The following is a 26,412-nucleotide window of genomic DNA, read 5'->3' as shown; positions in this document are numbered from 1 at the left end:
GAGCTAAAATAATAAATGTCAATTCTATCTAAATTAATTAATTTGTTTAGTACAATTGCATTCATACTATTAAATAATTGTTTCATAGAACCATAAAAATAATAACAAAACTCATCTGAAAGGTCAAGACTATGAAGGGAATTAATGATAAAATGTGAAGGATAGTGACCTAGTAGTACCAAATCTCAAGTCAGTCATAATCAAAATAATCTGGTCCTGGCTAAGAACTGGAATGGCAGATGAATGGAATAAATTAGGTACACGATATACAGGGTCATATGAGGGACACGTTATGACAGGGTTATAAAAGGGTTGAGCTACTGTGATGGTTGGAAAGACAGAGGGGGCTTTAAAATGCTGGACCAGGAAATCAGCTCCTTGAGGCGGCTGATTAAGATGTAGCACTTCCTCTTTCCAACTTTAATGGAGTCTGGACCTGGCCAAAAGTGGGCCAGCCCCTCCCAACTTGCTTCTCTGTCTTTGGAATCTTCCTTCCTATATAAACTATGTACCAAATGGCTACTTGATTTCTTTGTAAAGAAGGGTAGAGGGAAGAGATGGGAAACCCTTAATGGCTTTTCCCTATCAGCTGCTGAAGGCTTTTTGTCACAAAGTCACTTCAGAGAAGTGGCTGGACGTGAGTAGGTCAGCAGAGGGCTTCGGTGGGCAAACAGTCAAACAGCCAAAGTAGAAAAGGTATTGGAAAGGCAACTCCCGCCCTGGCTCTTGTCAGTCTCTGGTGAGAGAGTGTGCCCAGACCCCCTTCTGGCCAATACTTTTCCTTCTTAGAATCCTCCTTTGAACTCCGTGGAACCCTTTTCCCCTGCTGGCTCCTGAAAGTTCCATCTGCTTCTCCTGGGTGCCCCTTCATTACCTTTCACACTTTCTCTGCTTTTTGACCATTTCTCTTGACTACACAACCTAGTGCTTAATAAGCCTGAAGACCCCAGCTTCTGAGCTAAGAACTCACGACAAAGACTGTTGGGAAAAATGGGCAACGTTTTGTCAGGAAGCAGCTATAGACCGATATCTCACACATTACACCGAGACAAGGACAAAATGGACATCTGCTTTACATATAAGGAAATTAGGGAGACACAGGATGGCTTACCTGTCAGATCTATGGAGAAAGGAAGGATTTGTGACAAGCCAAGCCACAGAGAGCACTGTAAGATGAGAAGGGAATAATTTGGACTAGAAGAAATTTAAAAGCTTTTGTACAAAAACCTCAACGTAACCAAGGTAAGAGGGGGAACAACAAACTGGGGGGAAACTTATAAAAAAGTTCTCCAACAAAGACCTCATTTTTTGAATATATAGAAAACAAATTCAAATTTATAAAAGTTTGTCATTCCACAATTAGCACAAGCAATTTTCTGATGAAGATATTAAAGGCAACACATGATAAATGTTCTAAATCACTCTTGATTACAGAAATGCTTCTTAAAGCAACACTGAGGTATCTCCTCACATCTAATAGATTGGCCAATATGACAGTAAAGCAAAGTAGTAAGTGTTGGAGGGGATATGGCAAAATTGGGACGTTAATGCAGTTGTGAAGTAATCTAACCATTCTGCTGGGCAACTTGGCACTATGCCCACGGGGTCATAAAACTGTAATATCCCACTCCTGGGCCCTTACCCCAAAGGGTTAAAAAAGGGTAGGGGCAAGATGTACCTGCACAAAAGTATTTATTACAGCTTTTTTGTGATGGCAAAGAATTGGAAATTGAGGGAATAGCCATTAATTGGGGAATGAGTGAACAAATTGGGGCATATGTTAGTGTACAATACCTTTGTGCTCTAAGAATTGATTAGCCAGACGACTTTGGAGGAACCTGGAAAGATCTACACAAACTGCTACAAAGCAAAATAAGCAGAAGTGGGAGAACATTGTACACAGCAAGAGCAATATGGGGTGTCGATCGGCTGTGAAAATCTGTCTGTCCTCTGCAGTGTAGTGACCTGGGACGATTCTGAAGGATTTATGTCACAGATTGCTATCCATCTCCAGAGAAAGAACTGTTAGCATTAGAATCCCCATCAAAGGATACTCTCTCTCATTGGATTTTGGTTTTCTAAGTCTTACAACAGTGACTAATCAGGAAGTGTACTTTGCATGATAATTCATGCATGGCCTAGAGGGAGGGAGATGGTTTGGCTGGTGTAATTTTGGAAAATCTACATTGAAAATGACTATTTCGTGAAGTTGGGGAAACAAAATATCTTTGAATTTCAAAAAATTAAAAGTAAATTTAAAAATAAATAAAAATAAAAACAGGCCTGAGAAGCTCCAGCTGCCCTCTGCTATTGGGTTGAACATAATGATGGGCAGCTCAGATAACTATGATTAAATAAATCTCCTTTTATTTACTATTTAATGATCTAAGAATGTTTCATTTCATTGCAAAATGAAGTATAAACTACCCAGGAACTGACTCTAATGAGACCTAGAACATAGCCTTTTACTGCCTTCATGGAAATAACCTTTTTTATGAGTGAATGCTTCTATTTCTCCTCCTTTTGTGAACTGTTCATTCATTCGCTACTCCCTTTAATCTGCTGCTCGCCTCTGTTTTCTGTTTCTCTTCATCTGGCATATCTTTTCCCAATCTCAATTGTTCTTCTTCCTCTAATTCTGAGAGTTTGGGGACTTTATGTAAGAAGTTTATCATGTCGATAAGAAAGAGGAGGAGGAAAATTGGGAATCTGCTGTTATGTTGACTTGATACCTCCTGCTTTTGCTAACAGTTTGTTGGCTTGGATGGCTTGACCTCAAACAAGAGAATTCAATGAATAGGCCATCAGAGTTATTCTCGTACCATAAATCAAAGCCATCATTCTGCCTTTAGCCCTCCAAATATGTATGCCTAAGGTCCAGTGAGGACTCATATCCTTTTTGCTGTGTAATTTGTCAAGGGATTCCTTCTAAGCTGTAGGGAATGCAGAGCAAATGGGGCTGGGCCATGTGGTATACTCCGAGGGCCAACGCAAAGTGCCAGTGAATAGAACTTCAAAGGTTCGTGTATAAAATAAAGAGGACAGCCAATGGAGATACCACTTAATCGCTGAGGATCCAAAGATTAAGCTGATGGTCTTGGGGGGCTGTGGTCTCCGTCTGAAGCACTGGTATGTATAGCCTTTAACTTCCCCCTGGGAGTGCCGGAATGAAAAATAAAACCATACCTTTATTTAGAGAGAAAATACTCTCTCAATGAGCTGGAGGGTGGGATGGAAACCCAGGCTTGATGCGAAGGAGAAAATCTCTCATGTGGTTTCTAGGACTGTCCTGTCCCCTCGTGTCATTAACAAAGGGAACAGGAAATACACAAATCAGGGTCACTCAGAGATATTACTTTAGATCAGTCAGATATAGTCTTTAACAGAATAAAAGAACACGCTTAGAAATGAGTGCAAAACACATCCAGCTAAGTGAGCCATGAAGAAAGGGATACGAAACGCCAGTTTTTCTACATTGCCATCCAGATGCTTTTGTTTTCTTTTCTCTTAGAGCTTCATATAGCTGAGTATAAACCTGTTTTTAAAAAAATAGTCTAATACCTCGAAGCTTTGTTTTCCCTGTATTCCCAGGAAGGTGGGGATTTGAGGAGGATTTGTTATCCTAAGTTACTGGGGCAAAAGCAGAAAGAAAAACCTCTTCTGGTTCTGGTGTTTGCTCAGCTTTCTCTTCCTCATCTGAGGCACTGAGAACGATACCTCCCAGAGTTTTAAGCAATTGCTTTCATGAGGTCCAAGACTTCCCCAATAACAGGGCCAGGAAACCTAAATAAATAAGAGCCCAGATCCTATTACAGGAGCATGCTAAATGTTAACTAAACTACTATTAATCCTTAAGTGAGCAATGGCCTTTCCATTACTGTCCTTTCTCAGCAAATACTTCGCAAAGTCAGAACCCCAACACGTGTCTGGGACTTCGCTGACTTTGGCTTCCTCTTTTTAGCTGCTACATAACAATTTCGTGTTTCCTTTCCAACCACTCACCCAGTGTCACCATTGTGCATGGGAAATTCCCTACCGTGCCCAGATTATATTGAGTATAAGCATCAGTAGGTCTTTCATCTTCTGTCATCTTGTTCGCTTATTGCTCTCTATAGCTTGGTAAGCATGAAGTGCTTTGTGAGTTCTGTCACTTTGCTTACTACAGAGCCAGTTCTTTCTGCAAAATCACCACCAAGGTCTGCACTTCGTAAGCTTTCTGTAAGATGTGCATATTGCACGTGTGGTACCGCATACCGCAGTACTCCATGGCTTTAGTCTCCCGACTCCATCCTGTACGTACTGTGCCCGCGCCCTGTTTATATGCCGAATGTTCTCTTTAATTGAAGTTCCTGGGCTAATACGTATTTATGAATGAAAGCGATTCCAGTTAGACCCTTGCATTGTTCACATAACTTCTGTATCTCTTAGCTCTCACTGCAGGAGTCCCCAGGCTTTTTACACAGGGGTCAGCTCACTGTCTCTCAGAGCATTGGCGAGCCAGATCACGACTACCGATGCCTGTATCGGAGGCGGTGCTGAGCCTGTGACACTGTATACCACTGGCTGCGATAGTGGGGGCTGCAGCGCTGGCTGGGATGGGCCTGCCACACCTTGCACCACCACTATACCAGGCAGCCGTAGACACAGTGCTGAATCCCCTCCCCCAGATCGCCGCTCACCATGCTGACGTCTGCCATTGTGCAGCCACAGCATCCTTTGCAGGGCGCCTCATTCTCCTTCAGTGACACTCAGAACAAAGTGCCACACAAAGGATGATGTCACCGGAAGTACTACTGTACATGAGTGATGCCCTGCCACAGTGCTCCTCTCACTGAGCACCAATGAAAGAGATGCCCTTTCCAAAAGTGTGGTGGGGGCTGGATAAATGGCCTCGGGGGCTGCATGTGGCCTGCGGGCCATAGTTTGGGGACTCCTGATTTGTTGTGACTCTAGCTCAAATTTGTGTTAATTAAGGGGGCTGCTCTCAAGGGCTTTGGTTGCCAATTGGAGTCCACCTTTATTGTGAAACTGACCCTCTCTCAATAAACCTATTTCTTTTTGTCTTGGAGACTGTTTTACTTTCTTTTACTGTATCAGGTAATAAATTTTTGTGACACCATAAGACAGTCTCTTTCAGAGACTGATTCCCAATTCATTGTTTTCTAATAAAACCTTTGACCAGTTTCAACAGCTAAACTAGTCATTTTTAAACCATAACAATTTTTGGAGGTTCTACTATTTTGTTAAAAAAAAAGGACACTAATTCCCTCCCAACACACTCCCAAATAGTCATTTTAAAGATGACTCAATTTCTTTTTTCCCACTTTCCCCACCTTTTATTTTTTTAATTTAAATTAATTTATTTAGTCAATTTAGAACATTATTCCTTGGTTACAAGAATCATATTCTTTCCCTCCCTTCTCTACCCCCAACCTTCCTGTAGCTGATGCACAATTCCACTGGGTTTTACATGTGTCCTTGATCAGAACCTATTTCCATGTTGTTGGTGTTTGCATTAGGATGATAATTTAGAGTCTACATCCCCAATCCAATGCCCCTCGACCCAGGTTTTCAAGCTGTTGTTTTTTCTTCTGTGTTTCCACTCCCATAGATTTCCCCCTGAATGTGGATAGTAGTTTTTCTCATAGATTCCTCCAAGTTCTTCAAAGTCATTGCATTGCCACTAATGAAGAAGTCCATTACATTCAATTATACCACAGTGTATCAGTCTCTGTGTACAATGTTCTCCTGGTTCTGCTCCTCTCACTCTGCATCACTTCCTGGAGGTTGTCTCAGTCCCTGTGGAATTCCTCCACTTTATTATTCCTTTGAGCACAATAGTATTCCATCACCAACATATACCACAATTTGTTGAGCCATTCCCCAATTGAAGAGCATTGCCTCAATTTCCAATTTTTTGCCACCACAAAGAGAGCAGCAATGAATATTCTTATACAAGACTTTTTCATTATTATCTCTTTGGGGGTACAAACCCAGCAGTGCTATGGCTGGATCAAAGGGCAGACAGTCTTTCAGCACCCTTAGGGCATAGTTCCAAATTGCCCTCCAGAAAAGTTGGATCAGTTTACAACTCCACCAGCAGTGCATTCATGTCCCAACTTTTCCACATCCATTCCAGCATTCATTACTTTCCTTTGCTGTCATGTTAGCCAATCTGCTAGGTGTGAGGTGATACCACATTTCTCTGATTATAAAAGATTTAGAATACTTTTTCATGTGCTTAGTGATAGTTTCGATTTCTTTATTTAACTGAAAATTGCCTATTCCTGTCCCTTGCCCATTTATCAATTGGAGAATGGCTTGATTTTTTGTACAATTGGTTTAGCTCTTTATAAATTTGAGTAATTAGACCTTTGTCAGAGCTTTTTGTTATGAAGATTGTTTTCCAATTTGTTGCTTCCCTTCTAATTTTGGTTGCATTGGTTTTGTTTCTACAAAACCTTTTTAATTTGATGTAATCAAAATTATTGATTTTATATTTTGTGGTTTTTTCTAGCTCTTGCTTGGTTATAATGTCTTTCCTTTCCCAAAGATGTGACATGTATACTATTTTGTGTTCACTCAATTTGCTTATGCTTTCTTTATTTATATTCAAGTCATTCACAAATTCTGAGTTTATCTTGGTGTGAGACATTGATCCAAACCGAATCTCTCCCATACTGTCTTCCAATTTTCCCAGAAGTTTTGATGAAATAGTGGATTTTGGTTTGAAAATCTGGGATCTTTGGGCTTATTATAGACTGTATTGCTGAGGGTCACTTGCCCCAAGTCTATTCCACTGATCCTCCTTTCTGTCTCTTAGCCAGTACCAAATTATTTTGATGACTGCTGCTTTATAGTATAGTTTGAGATCTGGGACTGCAAGGCCAACTTCCTTTGCATTTTTTTTCATGATTTTCCTGGATATCCTTGATATTTTGTTCTTCCAAATGAACTCTGTTGTGTTTTTTTTTTCTAATTCATTGAAAAAGTTTTTTGGTAGTTCAATGGGTATGGCACTAAGTAAGTAAATTAATTTGGGTAGGATTTTCATTTTTATTATGTTAGCTCGTCCTACCCAGGAGAAGTTAATGTTTTTTCAGTTGTTTAGATCTAGTTTTAATTGTATGGAGAGTGTTTTGTAGTTGTGTTCATATAGTTCCTGTGTTTGTCATGGCAGATAGATTCCCAAGTATTTTATATTGTCTAGGGTGATTTTTAAATGGAATTTCTCTTTCTAATTCTTGCTGCTGAGATGTCTTTGAGACATAGAAATGCTGACTAATGTGGGTTTATTTTGTATTTTGCAACTTTGCTAAAGTTGTTGATTATGTTGACTAGCTTTTTGCTTTATCCTCTGGGGTTCTTTAAGTAGACCATCATATCATCTGCAAAGAGTGATAACTTGGTCTCCTCATTGCCTATTTTAATACCTTCAATTTCTTTTTCTTCTCTAATTGCTACTTCTAGTGTTTCTAGTACAATGATAAATAATAGAGGTGATAATGGGCATCCTTGTTTCACTCCTGATCTTATTGGCAAGGCTTCTAGTTTATCCCTATTGCAGATGATATTTGCTGATGGTTTTAGATATATACTGTTTATTATTTTTGGAAAAGGCCCTTTTCTTCCTATGCCTTCTAGTGTTTTCAATAGGAATGGGTGTTGTATTTTATCAAAGGCTTTTTCTGCATCTATTGAGATAATCATGTGATTTTCGTCAGTTTGCTTGTTAATATGGCCAATTATGTGAATGGTTTTCCTAATATTGAATCATCCTGGCATTCCTGGTATGAGTCCTACCTGGTCATAGTGAATAATCCTTGTGATCCCTTTCTGGAATCTTTTTGACATTATCCTATTTAAGATTTTTGCATCTATATTTATTAAGGAGATTGGTCTGTAGTTTTCTTTCTCTGTTTTTGACCTGCCTAGCTTTGGAATAAGTACTATGTTTCTGTTGTAAAATCAATTTGGTAGAACTCCCTCTTTGCTTATTTTGTCAATAGTATGTATAATATTGGAATTAGTTGTTCTTTGAATATTTGATAGAATTCATTTGTGAATCCATCGGGACCTGTGGATTCTTTCTGAGGGAGTTCTTTGATGGCTTGTTCAATTTCTTTTTCTGATATGGGGTTGTTTAGGTAGTCTATTTCTTCCTCTGTTAGCTTAGGCAGTTTATATTTTCTGTAAATATTCATCCATATCAACTAGATTGCCATATTTATTGCCATATAATTGGGCATAATAGTTTTTAATGATTGCCTTAATTTCCTCTTCATTAGAGGTGGGGTCTCCCTTTTCATCTTGGATACTGTCAATTTGGTTTTCTTCTTCTATTTTTTAAATTAGATTCACTAGTACTTTGTCTATATTATTTATTTTTTCAAAGTTCCAGCTTCTAGTTTTATTCATTAAATCAATAGTCCTTTGACTTTCAATTTTATTAATTTCTCCTTTTAGTTTTAGGATCTCTAATTTAGTCTTCCTCTGAGGATTTTTAATTTGTTCACTTTCTAGTTTTTTAATTTGCATACCCAATCCAATCACCTGTGCCCTCTCTAGTTTGTTAATATATGAATTCAAGGATAGGAAGGATATGAATCTCCCCCTTAGTACTGCTTTGACTGCATCCCATAGATTTTGAAAGAATGTCTCATCATTATCATTTTCTTCAATGAAACTATGAATTGTTTCTATGATTTGTTCCTTAACTAACTAATTTTAAAGAATAGTATTGCTTAGTTTCCAATTAATTTTTTATTTTCTTCTCCATGTACCCTTTCTAGTTATTATTTTGAATGCATTATGATCTGAGAAGGTTGCATTTATTGTTTCTGCTCTATTGCACTTGTTTGCTATGTATTTATGCCCTAGTAACTGGTCAATCTTTGTGAATGTACCATGTGCTGCTGAAAAGGTGTATTCCTTTTTGTCCCTATTTATTTTTCTCCACATATCTACTAACTCTAATTTTTCTAAGATGTCATTCACTTCTCTGACATCTTTCTCATTTATTTTATGGTTTGATTTATTTAGTTCTGATAGAGGAAGGTTCAGGTACCCCACTAGTATAGTTTTTCTATCTATTTCATCCTTGAGCTCCACTAGTTTCTCCTTTAGAAATTTGGACGCTATGCCATTTGGTGCATACATGTTGAGTACCGATATTTCCTCATTGTATATACTGCCTTTTATCAGGATATAATTACCTTCCCTATATCTTTTAACTAGATCTCTTTTTACTTTGGCTTTGTCAGATATCATGATTGCCACTCCTGCCTTTTTTTTATCAGTTGATGACTGATAGATTTAGCTCCATCCTCTTACATTTACCCTATGTGTGTCTACCTTCCTCATGTGTGATTCTTGTAGACAGCATATGGTAGGGTTTTGGATTCTAATCGACTCTGCCGTTCACTTGCATTTTATGGGTGAGTTCATTCCATTGATATTCAGAGTTATGATTACCAGCTATGCATTTCCTATCATTTTGATTTCCATTCCTAGTTCTGCCTTTTCTTCTCTCACTATTTCCTTCTACACCAATGTTTTGATTTTAATCAGTTCCCCTAATTCCCACCCATATTTTACCTCCCTTTCTAATCTCCCTCTTTTATTAATCCCCTCTTATTTTCTTTTCAGTCTTTTTATACTACTCCCACCCTCTCCCTCCGTTTTACTATTTCCCTCCCCACCAGTCCATTTTTTACCCTTCTACTTCCTTCTAGACAGCAAATCAATACTCTGTCCCAGTACATCGAATTGTTCTTCCCTCTTTGAGTCAATTTCAATGCACATAGGAGTTGAGTATTTCCTATCTCCAACCTCTTTACCCTTCCAGTGTATTGAAGTTCTCCCCCTTCCACCATGAGCTTCTTTGTGACATACAAATTCCCCCTTTTGATTCTTTCCCCATTTCTTTTAATATTAACCTCTTTTTTAGTTGTAGTTGTACACACACACACACACACACACACACACACACATATATGTATTTGTGCATAGATATATCTAATTCCATATTTATGTCTTGGCATTTTATCCTATACAGGTTGTCACTGTTCCCTCTAAGTGTAATCATTCTAGCTCCCCAGGTGATAATAACAAGTTTTAAAAGTTACTAATGACCTCTTTTAGTATAGGATACATATCATTTTAACTTATTGGGTCTTTTAAAAATGTTTTTGTTTTGTTTTGTTTCTCTCCCCCCCCCCCCCTTTCTTACTTATCCTTTGATGATTCTCTTGAGTTCTGTGCTTGGGCATCAAATTTTCTGTTCAGGTCTGGACTTTTTTTTACAAATTCTTGGAATTCTTCTATTTCATTGAATGACCATACTTTCCCCTGTAAGAATATTGTCAGATTTGCTGGGTAGTTGATTCTTGGTTGTAGACCTAGTTCCCTTGCTTTCCAGAATATCATATTCCATGCCTTTCAGTCCTTCAGTGTACATGCAGATAGATCCTGTGTTATCTTCACTGTGGTTCCATGGTATCTGAATGACTTCTTCTTGGCAGCTTGTAATATTTTCTCTTTGGTCTGCTATGTATTGAATTTGGCGATAACATGCCTTGTGTTGTCAGTTGGGGATCAATACAGGAGGTTATCTGTGGATTCTTTCAATCTCCACTTTTCCCTCTTGTTCTAGAAAATCACGGCAGTTTTCTTGAATAATTTCCTATAGTATGATGTCCAGGCTTTTTTTTTTGTCATTGTCTCCCGGTAGACCAATGATTCTTAATTGTCTCTCCTGGAATAATTTTCTAAATCTTCTGTTTTCTGAATGAGGTGCTTCATATTTTCCTCAATTTTTTAAAATTTAGTTTAATAGTGTTCTGGTGCCTTGTGAGGTCACTTACTTCTAGTTGTTGTATTCTGGATTTTAAGGCCTGGATTTCATCCCTGGATTTTTGGTCATCCTTCTCCTTCTGATCTTTCATCTCCTTTGCCTCATTTTCAAGTTGATTGATTTTGGCTTTCAAGACACTGTTTTCTGTTTCCAGATGGCTTATTTTACTTTTAAATTCTTTTCCCAGTTTTTTTCCAGCCTCTCTTAATTGTGTTTTGAATTGTGTTTTGGTGTTTTGAGTTCTTCCAAAGCCTGTATTCAATTTGCTGGGTTTTCTGTTTTATTGCTTGGTGTTCTCTCCTCCTTCTCTGTTCTATTTGCTCTTTGTTCATTGCCTGTATAGAAGCTGTTGATTGTAATTTCTTTTTTCTTTTTCTGTTGTTTGCTCATATTTACCCCTTCTTTATTTCTTGCAGTTTTCTGTTCTCTTGCTACTCTCATTATTTCATGGTTTTGGTCTTTTCTGTCAGTCTTCCCTCTTGGATCTTTGTCAGCAAATCCCTCAGTCCAGTCTGTGGGAGAGGGGTATTGGAACTTGAGCTTAACTGCCCTCTGGAGACTTTGATTGGATTAAGTCCATCTTAATTATTTCTTCTTCCTTCCCCTTAAATGGGAGTGTTCTCAAATTCTGGCTTTTGGGGGGGGTGTAGTTGAGTCCAGCAGGACAGTTCCTTGGCTCTGCCATACCATTAGGTTTGATTTTCAGTCCCCTAGGAACCTTTAGTTGTACTTGGTAAGGAAGGGTTTTCAGAGCTCTAAACTTTCACTGCCTCTACGCCACCATCTTGACTCTGCCTCTGACTCAATTTCTTAAAACACATCTATACACATAATACATGACCTTTACTAAGGGCTTTATAAAGTGCAGGGCTTTCACTGTCACATAAATATGTGAAATATAAAATATATAAATATATTATAAATATATACATAATAACTACAAAACTATTAACTAATTATGTATAATAAATATTCTAAAGAATTTGGGTAACTTTGTTTCTGACTTAATTTGATTTTTCTCAGTGCCCTTAGTTCAAGAACTCTTTAGTTGTAATTATGTCATGGATTCATGGGGATTAGCCAACAAACTAGTTAAAGAAAGTTGTTCCATTACACCTATACCCTACTTTACAATAGGCTACTCCTTAGATTAACATTGAGAATAATTGCTGTTGACTAACCACAAGGAGTGTTCAATGAATCTAAAGAGGAACTCCTTATTTTCTTTGTTATTGAGGTCATGAGGATTAATAGTTAGACTAGAAAAGAGTGAGGAAAGTTGGTACAGTGATGAGGCACTGGACCCTGTGTTCTTCAACCTAGATTAATGCTGGTAGGTAAAAAAAGTAGTTAAACCATTACTGATTAAGAAGGGTCAAGTAAATTTAGGACTCAAAGACTTCTAATTTGAATTGGATATAAAAGTTATATGAACTAGTGATCAGGAGGATTCCAGGGAAGGGTGTGCTCAGGAATCAGTGCCTAAGTAAAAGAGAAAGATGAGAAGCCACCAGTCTTAGTCTATCCCTATATCCAAAATATATTTTAATTTATTTCAAGTTTTTTTTTCATCTGCAGTTTTTGAGACAAATGGAAAACACCCCGGGGATATTCCTCAATTATACTTCTCCTTATGAAACTGCTGATGTAGGAGGAAATTATTTACTTTAGCATGTTCCTCCTTCCCCCCAGAGGAAACTTCAGCTGATTTAATAAATTCTAGAATTATAATTTCTTTGTGCTTAAATAAGCTCTGGTCCCCTATAGGAAAACTTTATGTCCTGGTGTAGAAATCTTTAAAGGTAAGACTGAATTCTTGGCCTACTTGGCTATTTCTCCAAATTAATGTGCAACTTTTAACCCTCCAGAGGTAATTAAAATAACTTGTGACTCCAAAGTTAGAAGCTGTTTTCTCGACAGTCTTAATGGTGTAAGACTTCTATGAGGGGGAAAAATGCCAGAGTCAGACTAGAGTTAGGGAGCAAAAAGGAAGTCTTAAAACCTGGCCTGGAACTCAGGAGAGAAAAGATTTTGTGCGTGTGAATAAGTCTGAGAGAAAATGTATTGGGTTTAGTGGTTTTTAAATATCTGTACATGTGAAATTCTCAGCTCAGTGAAAAGAGTAACCCTTTTATAATTTTTAAACTGTCACAACTTTGGGGAAAGGTGAATGTTTTGTTCTTTTCTACTTATTGATTTAGGAGGCAAAATATGTCCGAAATGACTAGTTACTGGTATCAGAAGCTAAGCTGACCTTGCCTTTTCATATGATATTATAATACATCTGGTGTTTAGAAATTTCTTTTATTGTCTAAATTTTTTTCTCTAATAGTTAGACTATAAAATTAATATATGTTTTCTTGGGGGAAATCTTGGAGATTATGTTTAAGATGCCTTAATTAAATTTTTAAATTTAAAGTGTTTTTTTTTTAACTGAAAGCATCTTTGGAAATAATAAGAGCGATGTGAAACCCCACACCCTAAGCTGTTATTCCCGAAAGGACTTGTCTTTCACCTTAATATCACTATGTGTCTTCTTGAGAGAGACCCTAATTCTGACTGTAGGGTCATACCATGTTTTCCAGTGTTGGCACATGGCAGAGGAAATTCTATCTATCCCTTAGAACTTTGCTGAACTGGTACCCAGATGATCACATTCTTTCCCTCCCTTTTTCCTCCCTTTCTCCCCCTTTCCCTCCCACCTACTTGTTATATCTCTAGACCTTGATGTCCCCACTGCAAAATGCCAGCGGTGGTGATTGTTAATGGGCCACCAATGTGAGTATTTGGGACCCTTTGTTCTGGGTCGATGGTGAACAGTTTTTCTGGTCTATGAAGAGTAGGACCTTCAACAGTTTCCCCACTAGCCTGAGGAGGATGGTGCTCTGGTTCAGGATGTGAATGGAAGTGCAGTGATAGCATAACCCTGTGGAGAAGCATCAGAAAACTCATTTGCCCAGGAACTGGTAGCAAGACCCAGGACTAGGTTTGGGGGCCCTCATACTAGGAAATTCCTCACCCAGTCCTGTGTCTCAGAAAATGATGGATGCATGAGAGGATTCTGGTGTCAGGGGCGAGGGGCAGAAACTTCAGTTGGAGAGTGAGGCATGTTGGGAAAGATCCATATGGAATTCTTGACCATTTGAGCCGAGTCCTTGACCTGGCAGGACCTGTTCCCGGGCTGAGGATTTCACCGAGAGCTCCAAGGGAATATCCTGTCCCTGTATTCAAGTTCTTTTATAGATCTATCCTCTGTCTTGTATCTGCAACCACCTCTCGACTGAGGGGAAGATCCCTCAAATCCCAAAGGAAGGCTGCTGACTCCTGGAGGAGACATTCCAGCTCCCTTGGCCTTCTAGCCCTCTTGCACCTAGATAGATTCTTTAGACCAGAGAGATAGATAAAGAGATACATACGTGTTAAAGTGTGGGGTTATTTAGTTGGGGTTTGGGACTGTGACAGAGGGTTTGCACTCAAGGAAGAGTGGTATGGCAGCTTGAAGTGTTGATGGATCTGCTGACCCCGACTGGGGAGGAGCCCCAGGAGCTCTGGAATGTTGAGAAGCATTTTTTATTAAAGCTTTCAAAGATTATTATTGTCACATCTAAAAAATGTGAATTGATTTGTGCATATTAAAAATTGCTCTGTCCATTTCCCTAGGCATTTATATTTAAAAAGTGATTAACATTAACTTCATCTTTGCATCTAAAAGATTATTACATTAAAGTAATAATGGAGGAAATGTCCCAGTCAACTTCTGCAGCCATCTAAGGCCCAAGTTAGCTACATTTTCTTTCACAGTTCTTGGAAAGAAAAAATCAAATCAACAAGCATCAAAAAAGCAAATAGTTTGTGCTCTCAAGAAGTTCATAGTTTAATGAAAGAGATAAAAGGTAATAAAATACGTGCACGCAATCTAGATGTAATATAATGTGGAGATCATCACAGATGAAGGTATTAACATTAAGGGAGAAGTGGAAAGGCTTCTTGTAGACGGTGAGAGGTTGGGACCTGAAAGAAGACAAAGGGGGTTTTCCCTGCATAGAAAGCTGCCTTGCAGTTACCAGGTGACAATGTCTACTTACCTATGAAATCTAGGATAACTAGTCATGGACATAAGAGCAACTGCTGCCATATACAGCATCATTATCTTGGAATGCAGAGGTCTTTGACATGATAGGAAATGCATCCAAAGACTTAAAAGTCAAACACTTGCCCTTCATGATGATGACGGGTTAGACCCTCTGAACGGAGGCTTCCTTTATCTTTTTGGTAAAGTCACATCAGTGTTAGTAGAGACTATGAATTACCATACTGAGGTACGTTTTTTTCAACAAGTCTAACTTGAGAGCTTTTCAAACTTAAAAAAATAACTTTCGTTTCCCTGATGCATGGGATTAATATGACATAACGTTGGTTAGGCCTCTCGTTCTTAATGAAGATATGCTTACTTTTTGTTGTCATTTTCCAAACAGAAAGACTTCCTACTTTCCTTTTAACATCCATTCATCACACTCGTACCCTTTCTGGCTTCCTTCAAGTCTGTAGCAGCTGCCCTATTCCCAAACATGTATCCTACCTTCTCATTCCAGCTCTACACAGTTTCCTAACACTTGTGGACACCCTAACCCTAACTCCTAGGGAAAATGATAAAGCATGTGTCGAATCCACTTACAACCCATGTTAAGTCATCTAACCTTGCTGAGACACTTAACACCTTCTCACTTGATTCACTATCTTTTTTTAGCTCAGTTGATTTCTAAACCATTTCACCTTTCCTCAAAACTACCAAGGTATTTCCTTCCCTTTCTTCTTCATTTGAGAACGGATTTCACAAAAAAGGAGGCCATTTTCTGAAAGTTTTTTCTTCTCCCTTCTTCTTCATCTCACTTCACTCAGATGCCTTCCACTATCTCCATTGCTCCTTCTTCAACATGGAAGACTGCCCTTCTCCTTGACAAGATAACTACCTCTACATTTGTAACTGATTTCCCTGCATTCCATTTTCTCCAACAGATTTCTCCTTTCACTCCCATCTCTAACTTATCCTGTCTCTCCCTTTCAGCTATCTTCTGCTCTAATGCCTACAAATATACTCCTGTCTACCTTATCCTCCAAAAATTTTCACTTGATCCATCAGTTTCCCCAATTTTTATCTCATTTTCTTCTTCCTTTTCTGGTGTTTTTTTTTCATTTAATTTATTTTTCCTAACACTTTTTGAAAAATTTGGTAAGCAATCTCTTATGGATTTTACATGTACAATCATGTAAAACATTTTCCCCATTTGATACTTTTGTGGAAGAAAATTTTAATAGAAAAAAATTAAGAAAGTTAAAAAAGTTGGTCTGGATTCTGACTCAGTTCTTTTTCTCTTGAAGTAGATGGTATTTTTTTTGTCTTTTTGGCTAGTTTTGGATCACTCTATTGTTGAGAATAGTTGTTATTCACAGTTGTTCATTGTAAAGCGTTCCTGTCATTATATGATGTTTTCCTGGTTCTTCAGTTCCTAAAAGGTTTTCCACATTTTTCAGAGATCCTCCTGCTTGTCATTTCTTATGGCACAATTGCATTCTGCTATGATTGCATACTGTAATGTACTCAGCTATTCCCCAATTGATGGTCATTCTCTCTCACTTTCCAGGTTTTTGCTCTGATAACAAGAACTGCTTTAAATATTTTTGTACACATATAGCCTTTCCCTATTTTTTTTTGTCTCTTTGGGATAGATACTGAGTAATGGTATTGCTGGGTCAAAGTGCAAATACTGTTTTATAGCCTTTTGTGCATATATATCTAATGACTGGTTGAATCAGTTCACAAGTGATGTAACCCCAACCATGTATTTGCGACCCAGATTTCCCATATCCCCTGCCCTACATCCCCATATCCCCTAACCGTCCAGTTTTTCCTTTTCTGTTTGCATTTCTATTTCTCTAATTAGCAGTGATACAGATCACCTTTGCATGACGAGAAAGCTTGAATTATTTTGTTTGTTGGCTGCTTATTCATGTCCTTTGACCATTTATCAGTTTGTCAGTTACTTGTATTCTTCTCTATTCAGCTCTTTTCTCTAAGTATTCAAGAAACGAGGCCTTTATCAGAGAGACTTGTAAGGAATATCTGCACGTTATGATTGCTGTGTGTTACGTTCCATTCTCTGTGCTGTTAGAGTAGAAATAACAGAAAAAGGAACGACTTTAAGTGTAGTTGAGAGTTGGTTTGCAGAGGCTAACATGGGTGCGAGCAAGGAGCACTAGAGAAGCGATTCTGGAATGTGGTGACGGAGAAAGGAGAGCTTGGGAACTGGCAATGGTCAACTGCACTTGCTTCCCGTCCTGAAGCTGGAGAGGAAGGAGCTTGTGGCTCCTGAGCCGGTTGGTCTGTTGGTGACAGAAGGGAGACCTTTTGAAATTCCTTTGGGAGCGCCTTTTCTCACAGGAGAAACATACTTAACCAAGATCTTTAGACTTTCGGCCCTGACGAAGAAGAAGCATTATTGAGAATCCGTTGTTGTGTGAGGGCTGCAGTCATCACCCCAGACCTGGTCCAGTCGGGGTGAACTCAGTCACCTTGAGTTCATCCGTATCCATCTTGAAACTAATCATATCTCTATAAAGCAACAAGGGAAAATTTTTAGTGTCAGGCAGGTATATAGAGGGCTTTGGAGGTATGTAGCCGGAAGCAAGGAATGTCAGGGGGCATCAAGAGACGTCTCCCGATGGACTTAGAGGAAAGAAAAAGTAGGTATGGAAGAGAGGAGGGAATCCTTTCCTTAATCCGCCCTCTTTACCTTTTGTTTAGCTAACACATCTGTCAAGGTTATCTCAAGAGGCTTGGAAGGCTGTTTTGAGCTCTGGCCCTAGCGCGGCGAGGTCAAATGGCCTCACTTCACTAAAGGGGACTGGGCGTCTTTGATGCATAAGCTTTGTGCCCTTGACTATGAGGTGGTTCTCTGACATCAGTGCCCAAGATGAGATTGTAGGAGTCTCTAATCTTTTCTGGATGAAGTACTTTTATTTAGACAAATATACACACACACATACACACACACACGTATATAATATGCCTAATCTTCTGAAAATATGCTCTTATTATCTCAAAAGAGTAAAGACTTAGAGTTGAAAGCTGGAAGCCATCTAGACCCGTATGCTCAAGTTTACAAAATAAGAAACAGAAGCCCAAAGGGATGGAATAACCTTACTGTGGTCACATGAATAGCAAGCGGCAGAACTAGAATTCAAACCTAGATCCTTTGACTCCAAGTTCACTGTTCTCTGCATTGTTCCATGTGTCTATATTAATGAACTGAGTGGTGACAAGGTAGCACAGTAAGCAGCGTTAGAATCTTGACATTCAGTAAGTGGATGTTGTTATTAATCTTTATTTCTAGAACATAACCTGCCCAGACAGGTAGCACTGCCTAATGATGGGAGGCCTTCCTGACCTTGGGATCAGGAAAACCTTTGTTGAAGTCCTCCTCTGAAACATACCACCTGTGCCATGATGGACAATGCCAGAGAGGAATATGCTGGAGGAAGAAGACAAGCAGATCCATCGTTCTGGGGACCAATTCGAGTGGGGCAAGGGCAGGAAGGAGAGAGAGATCTGAAGGAAGAACAGAGGGAGTGAGAGGATCTGGATGGTCGCAGAGGACTTCTCTACGGGAAGCTCCCCGGAAAGGTTGACCTGAGCAGGTCTCTGAGCCGCCACCATCTTCCTGTGACTTGTGACCCAGTATCCAGAGAAGACAAGCAGAGTGACTAGGATAGGAAGATTTCCTCCAAATCCCCTGAAAGTTACGATAGCTAGAGCAGCTAGAAAGCCCCGACATCTTCAGCCTGCCCCTGCCAGACTTCGGGAGGAGGGCTTCCGACACTGGTAGGGACCTCCCACCCCCTCTGTCCCAATTCCTCACTCCTCAGTTCAATTGGCCTTCCCTTCATTTGTTCCCTTAGAATAAGCAGCTGTTCAGAAGGTCAAGTGGCGGCTTCTTCGTGTCCAAGGAGGGAGACTGGAAGTTGGGGGAGGGAAGTTCCCTTCTCTCCTCGGAGCGGGGAAGCTGTCTGCATTGTGCCTTGTTTCAACAAGTCTCCGAGGGAACAGAAGTTGGGATCCTGAAGGCCACCAGAGTGGAGACGAGAGCTGGAAAGCCAATGTGTCCCCTTTCTCTCCAGCCTTGACTTCATCTCATCTGGCCCTCACTCAGTAGGGGAGACTCCACTCTCTCCCCACATCACACCAACGTATCTATCTCTTATTGTTGCGAGCAGCCGTGTAGTACTGCCGGCTACACAGGAACTGGATGGAGGGTTTGGTTGCACGCTGCATGTGACCCAGCGATGCCTTCTGTTTCCTAAACATATCAAGGAATCGAGAACACAAAACCGTCTAAAATAACCTCATTTCATTCCATGTGTCAAATGTTGGCCTCACTGTGAGACGTTAAGCTGCAAGGCACGATTTAGCTTAGTAAAGGCCTTTTGTGTAATCTGCCGCCTTTTGTGAGATTTCTGGGTGACTCCTGGCAATGTGATCTCTGAGGCAAGATCCCAGCAGCACGAGCGACTCCGGAAAGGGATACTTTGGGTGCGGTTTAGAAAGGATTTGTCGGGTTTTAGAGCCATGCAGGTGATGGCATATTTGGGCTCTAAGCAATTCTTCTCCTTCTTAAATGAAGAACGACTCACTAAGCCTCTACAGTTGGGTGAAGGTATCCCTCACTGAACACACAATCTCCACGGCTTCATTTTAGTCAAAGGAAAACCTTTTGACAACTTGGTTTCCTGAATGATTCCATGTACCAAGAGAGACCATGTTGTAAGCTGACTGGTTCAAGGACTCAAGACAGACATACTTGAACATTCACATTTTGCTTTGAAATGGATCTTCAGTCGCCAGTTGGCACAAATCAGTCTCTGAGACCCAGACCTCCCCATAAACATCAAATTTGTGAATCCCAGGACGGAGCATCAGACGGCTCCCCTCTAAGGTTGAGAGATCGAGTGTGCAACCACCGCCCTTTCCTAGCCGTCTTGACTAAGAATTCTCAAAAGCTGCTCTTCTTCTGGCTTCAGGAGACTTGGCAGCAATGATAGATGTGTTCTTGAAACCACAACGTGTGACTTTATAGGCTGTGGGAATCACAGAAGCTAAATATGAAGAGTCCATGGAAAACATTTTGATTTCCTTCAGCTCGATCTCTCCTGCTTCTCTAACTCCCCTCTTTGAAAGGTGATCTGCTGTGCTTCTCCAGTGCTCCTGGCTATTCCCCTTATTAGTGAGCCCTGGATTTTTTAGCTCACCTCGTGCTCCTCCTGTTCATGACGGAGCCGTGTGAGCCATTACTCCTAGGAATACTTCCAATGTTCTCCTCACTGCGAGACATTAGGTTGCCAGAGCAGGATTTATTTTCGAAAATGAATGCCTCTTCTGTGATCTGTAGTCTTTTGTGAGGTTTCTTTGTGACTATTTAAAAATGGTCGTTTGCCTGGCAATCTGTTTCTGCAAATAAGGCACATAACACCACACACACACTCACACTCACACACACAGTCACACACACCACACACACACTCACACTCACACACACACTCACACACACATCACACACAAACTCACACACACACTACACACACCACACACACTACACACACCACACACACACTCACACACACCACACACACACCACACACACACACTCACACACACTACACACACCACACACACACTCACACACACTCACACACACACTCACACACACAACACACACACACTCACACACAAGTACTGCATGTGTGAACCAACACTTTGTTGGGCAAACTGTCGTCACGGGCATCACACCCCATAAAACCAGGACAAGCCCCGGAGACGGGCTCCTTAGTTTTCCTTTTCAAAAAGCATTTCTAGCAACTGCACACATTTCACAACTGCTGAAGCGAAGAAACTCTACAGAAGTGGGAAACTGAAAGGTAGAGGAAAATCCCCTCCAGCAAAGATGGCAGGGGAGTTTTAAGGAGGTTTTTGGCATAAGGAATGCTGGGGGAGGCTGATAGAGGCAAGCGGCACCAGATAATGCCCCAGAATGCTTCTCTTCCAATGCTGGAATGATGTACACAGGGAGGGAGGGAGTGACGAAGTGCTTCAGCCATGCTGAGAGCTGGTCCAATGGGGCTCGTGAATACGTGCCAGTGACCTTCATCCCAATGTTTTAAGAGCATCTACTGTCATTCTCCTATAAGCAAAACGTTGAAGCCACAAGTTATTAGATACCAAAACAAAGTAATTCTCGCATAAAGACGTATGTATATGCATGAGTATACACAATGCACACATGCATATGTACCTACCTACATACACATGTGTGCATACACACATATATGTATATATAACATTGCTTCCTTAAGTAGAGATACCATTTAACCAGAATGCTGTAAAAAGGGGAGAGGGAAAGAAGGAAGGAAAAGAAACAAAGAAAGAAAGAAAACTATATATTCCTTGTTAAAAATTTGAAAATTGCCACCATCTAAGATAATTTAATTTTAGGTGTATTAGCTGAAAGGCACGAGACTATCAGGATTTGATGTAAGTGACTTTTCAGCTGGTATGACCTCCTTATACTAGAGCCCTCTGGGTACACTGACAAATACTTAATACGTGTAAAATTACCCATTACTTTTGACAGGCCAATTGTTAAAACATGAAAACACGAACAATTTTGTGGTATTCTTGAAGGGATCTTCAACTGTCATCTCAGAGTTCAGTCAGAAGAATTCATTTCAGGTCTCTCTCGATCTTCACGGTAGGCAGCGATCATCTCCTCCCAGAAGTTGATACAGGTCCCCTCCCGGACAACTGGTGGCTCAACGTAGATTTCCACAAGTCTCTCAAGCTTTGGAAATTGTCACCAACTCTCAGGATATCCAGCTTAGGATGGCTGCTCAGAGAAACAAAGCCGAAGAGTTGGCAAAGCCATTGAGATCTAATTACGGTCTCACCTACACAAACATATGTATTTGATTTCATGTGCTCATTGTCACCATAGCATCTGGGAGGAGGAGGAGGAAAAGATCTCTTTCCCTCTCCCCATCTCCTCATGGAATTCTAAAAGAGAAGCTTAAAGAGTTTCTGGTATACTCAAGGAAAGAAAATAAGAATGGAAAATGACTCCTTTTTTGGTTACAAATTTTTATTTTTACATGTAATGATATTGTATGTAACAATAATATAATACTGATGATTTGTTATAAATATGTAATAAATCATAACAGATCTGCTTTTTGAAGAGTAAGAAATTCTCACATTTGTTATGTCTAAAAATCTATTTATAAATCCTTTTTCCCTCTCAACCTTCTCCCTATTCCTTAAGAAGGTAGTTAATAAGGGGCAGTTGGATAGCTCAGTGGATTGAGAGCCAGACTTAGAGAAAGGAGGTACTAAGTTCAAATCTGACCTCAAAAACTTCCTAGCTGTGTGACCTTGGGCAAGTCACTTCACCTCCATTGCCTAGCCTTACCACTCTTCTGCTTTGGAGCCAATATATAGTATTGATTCTAAGGGAGAAGATAAGGGTTATTAAAAAAAAGGTAGGTAATATGATATAGATTATACATATATTATCATATATTACATATTTCCTGTTTGTCCTGCATAAGACACATATTGCTTACACTAGAGAAAAGTTCATGGAAGAAGTAAAGTGAAGAATGCTTTATTTCAATCTGCATTCAGATGGGGATATCCTCTTTTCATCATGTATTTCTTGGAGTTCTGCTGGATTCTTGCCTTGATGGTAACAGTTGTCATTCAAAGTGGATTATGCTACATTCTCATTGTTACTATGTAGAACAGTCTCCTGGTTCACTTCGCTTTGCTCTGCTAACTTCCTAGAAGTCATTACAGGGTTGCTTTTCTTGTGATCAACTTGTTTGCTATTTCTAATGACCCAACAATATTCCAATACAATCTTATTCCAAGACTTGTTCAGCCATCCTCAATTGATGGGCATCCCTTCAGGATGCAGTTCTTTGCCACCACAAAAAGAGCTGCTGCAAATATTTTAGAACATACAGTTCCTTTTATTTTTCCTTGATCATCGGAGGAAACAAACCTAATGGTTCTATTACTGGATCAAAAGCTCTACCATGGTACCTTGACACCCCAGTTTAACTCCATGGCCAAGCTCATAAGTCAATTTGCTTTTGTGCCAAATTGAATTTCCCCATTTAAATTAATGTGGATGCAATTAGTCCATTCCAGCCCCCCCAAAAACCACAATTTTTTGTTTTATATGCTTTTAAACCCCAAAATGTATTTTATAAATAATACATGAATATATCTATAGATAATAAGAAAGAATGTAAAGAAATAAAGTTGCTCATGAAATGTTATTTACCTTCAAGGGCAAGATGCTGGCAGAGAAGGTTTGCATTTTGTGTACTATCACTTATCTTAACTTACTCTCTACATATGTTCATGCGTGAAACAAATGTCCTTACACAGCTCCAATGCATGACCTGTTGCAACTTCTTCTGGGTGTGTCTTTTCAACAAACTGTTTAATTTTTTCCCAAATCCTCAACATTTTCTTAATTTTGCTTGCGCTGATTATCTCATCCACCTCTGGCTCTTCCCTACACATCTCCTGCAAAACCTCAGAATGCTGCTGCTGTCACTCCTTCAATTCCTCTGTCATCAGGACTTTTAAAGGAGTTTTCTTAATCTCTCCCTCTGTCCCTTGAAGAGGCCGTCAGCGTCAGTTAACTGACAATTGGAGCTTTTGTCTCTGGGTTCCCTAGAGAGCAGAGTCTGTCTCTGTGTCTCTGAGACTGGTAGTTTTTGACTAACTGACAGTTGGTATAGAAAAAATGGATTTGCAGTCTTAATAGCCTGTAAGGAGGTTGTGGGTGATAATGCTTAATGACTAGGTTATTTAGGTAGTTAGAGTGTGATCAAATTCTTAGATAGTCAGAGTAGGAATTTAGGCCAGGCCTGGCCCTGGCAGAAGAAACTGTCCTTGAAGACAGATAGATTTAGGGTTTTTTAGAAAAGTTTAGTTAGGATTAGGATTTTGGGTATAGTGATACGATTACTCTCACTTTCCTCCTTTCTAGTTCCTATCTGAACTTTCCTCAGAATAAACTAATTGTTTTATGTTTTACCAAACTGCCCTCCTAACCTTTGTTCAAATTCTTATCAAAAATTTAATCCTTCACAGGACCCATGGTTAAAAGTTAAGAAATTTGTAAAAAAAAAACAAAAAAACAAACAAACTGATAATAAAAACAAAAATAAAGAAAGCAAAAGCAAGAAAGTACAGATGCTCACATGACTAGATGAACACTGAACTACACAAGACAGCCTCATGTTACTTGTGAAATGAAACAGAAGCTCATGATTCAAATATTTGACTTAAAGCAAAAAATCTGCATCATGACTGCTTGTATCTCAAATTTCTTGCCACTTAAGATGCTTATGTATCAAGGTACCACTGTTTGTAGTTTTATACTCTTTCAATAGAATTCCAGATTCCTCTCCAAAATGGTTAGATCAACTTACAGTTAAACCAACAATGTTTTAGTGTCCCTATTTTTCCACATCCCCTCCAACATTTGTCATTTTGACCTTTAATCATTTTAACCAATCTGATAGGTGAGATGTTTTGATTTGCATTTCTCTAATTAATAGTAATTTAGAGACTTTTTCATACAGTTATATGTTGCATTGACTTCATCATCCAAAATCTGGCTGTTTTAGATCTTTTGGCAATTTATCAATGCAACAAAAGCTCATATTCCTATATATTTGACAAAGTTCTCTCTCTATTTTAAATAGGAGACCTCTGTTTGAGAAACTGTCTATAAATGTTTCCCCAGATTTATTGCTTTCCTACTGGTCCTTACTATATTAGTTTTACTTAGATTTTTAAAATTTTAATGTATTCAAAATTATTCATTTTGCATTTCACAATGTTGACTATCTCATGTTTGTTCATTTATTCTGCTTATCTTGAGCCATAACTGAAATTTTTGTCCACAGTAGTATTCTAGGTATGGTATTGAAGCTAACCACAGGTATGTTTTGGTGTGATTATTTGAACATAAATATCATTTTTATGATATACATATTGAAAAATATGCCATATTTTCCTCTAACAATGTTTTGGAAAATCAGCATCATTTATGGCAAGATAATTTATGACATTTTTATCAATTGAAAATAATTATGTTTTTATAAGAGTTTCTTTACTCAGTATATCATTAAATCTATTTTTAATAAAATTCACAAGGCTGTTTCCAGACAGGCCAAATTCAAATGATACATTGCTTTGCCCTAGAAATTTCATTATGAAGCATAAATGAGAAATAGAATATGAGGAGACTAACAGTATAATGTAGTATAGAAGGTTTCTCTAAGACGATGCTTATTTTTCAAAAAGGGAGAGAAGAGTAGTGGGGGAAGGGAATCAAGCAAGACAGCTACCTACAGTCTCATTATAAATTCCCGATTATGCAGCAAAGGGGCAGCTGCTAGCTATTCATCAGCTAAACTTTCTTGTAGTCCAATTGACGGATCGTTTTAATAGTCAGGATTCGACCACTAGATGTAAGACATCTTGCATTCGCCTGCCAACGCCATTTATTATTCCACCACATAAACAAGATAGTTTTCACAAGTGTAATTATTCCCTGTAACTCTTCTTCCTTTGCTTCATTTTCCCTGTAAGTACACCTGAGCAGCGATGCTTCCCTTTCCAAAAGGTACTCTGCTTCACATTTGGGATGATTGAGATGTTCAGCATTTAAATGATTTAATCAAGGAAATCCTGTGCTGTGAGAACTCACTAATGTTCGAGCTTAAAGATATTAGACATTAACTAGTCAATCTGTTCCGGGGACATGAGGTTCATTTGGGTAAATCTGAAAGCCTGCCTCAGTGGTTTCTCCTCCCATAAAGACTGGGAAGGTTCAGAAGCGAAGCTCTGCTTTGTATAGGGTGTGTGTGTGTGTGTGTGTGTGCGCGCGCGCGTGTGTGTGTGTGTGCGTGTGTGCGTGTGTGTGCGTGTGTGTGTGTGCGTGTGTGTGCGTGCGTGTGTGTGCGTGTGTGTGCGTGTGTGTGTGTGTGTGTGCGTGTGTGTGTGTGTGCGTGTGTGTGTGGCACGTGGAGGCAAAGAACGAGGCAGCCTGAGAGAGATAAAAGGAAACCCCCCTCACCATCAGCACTAAGAACCTTGGCAGTAGCAATGTCTATGGCTGCAGCCCCCAAAGCAGCTTCGCGTCCAGCCCCCAGATATCGCGGAGGAGCGAAATCGCTGGAGAGGGGGCTCGCTCCTTCGTCACCACCAGTGGCCACTGCTGAAAAGCTGCCGCCAGCACCCAGACACGGAAGCCGCGGAAAGGGCAGAGCCGCCCAGACCTCGGTGTTCCCGCTTCGCACCCAGCTCTTCTAGCCCTCACCCAGGGAGGCGACCCCAGTGGAGATGCAGCCCGGCGACTGGTTCCTGGAGATGTAGAACAGAGAGTTCTTGGGTTGGAGCGTACTGTCACAGCAGAAACGCGTCA

The 26,412-nt window shown here is 39.7% G+C and overlaps 1 long non-coding RNA gene across 2 annotated transcripts; it reads right to left on the bottom strand.

Annotated features, from left to right (window-relative positions):
• Positions 1-16,149: 16,149 nt before the first annotated feature.
• Positions 16,150-26,202, bottom strand: LOC130455812 (uncharacterized). 2 transcript variants are annotated; one of them, XR_008913964.1, is made up of 3 exons: positions 26,065-26,202; positions 21,522-21,789; positions 16,150-17,465 (listed from the first exon to the last, which is right to left on the bottom strand). It is a non-coding gene; the product is annotated as an uncharacterized LOC130455812 (long non-coding RNA). The 2 variants fall into 2 exon arrangements; XR_008913963.1 differs by lacking the exon at positions 16,150-17,465 and adding an exon at positions 20,651-21,087.
• Between the last annotated feature and the right edge of the window lie 210 nt (positions 26,203-26,412).

Source organism: Monodelphis domestica, chromosome 8 (genome assembly GCF_027887165.1).
Source record: "Monodelphis domestica isolate mMonDom1 chromosome 8, mMonDom1.pri, whole genome shotgun sequence".
Taxonomy (NCBI): domain Eukaryota; kingdom Metazoa; phylum Chordata; class Mammalia; order Didelphimorphia; family Didelphidae; genus Monodelphis; species Monodelphis domestica.
This window is presented reverse-complemented; position numbering and strand designations above follow the sequence as displayed.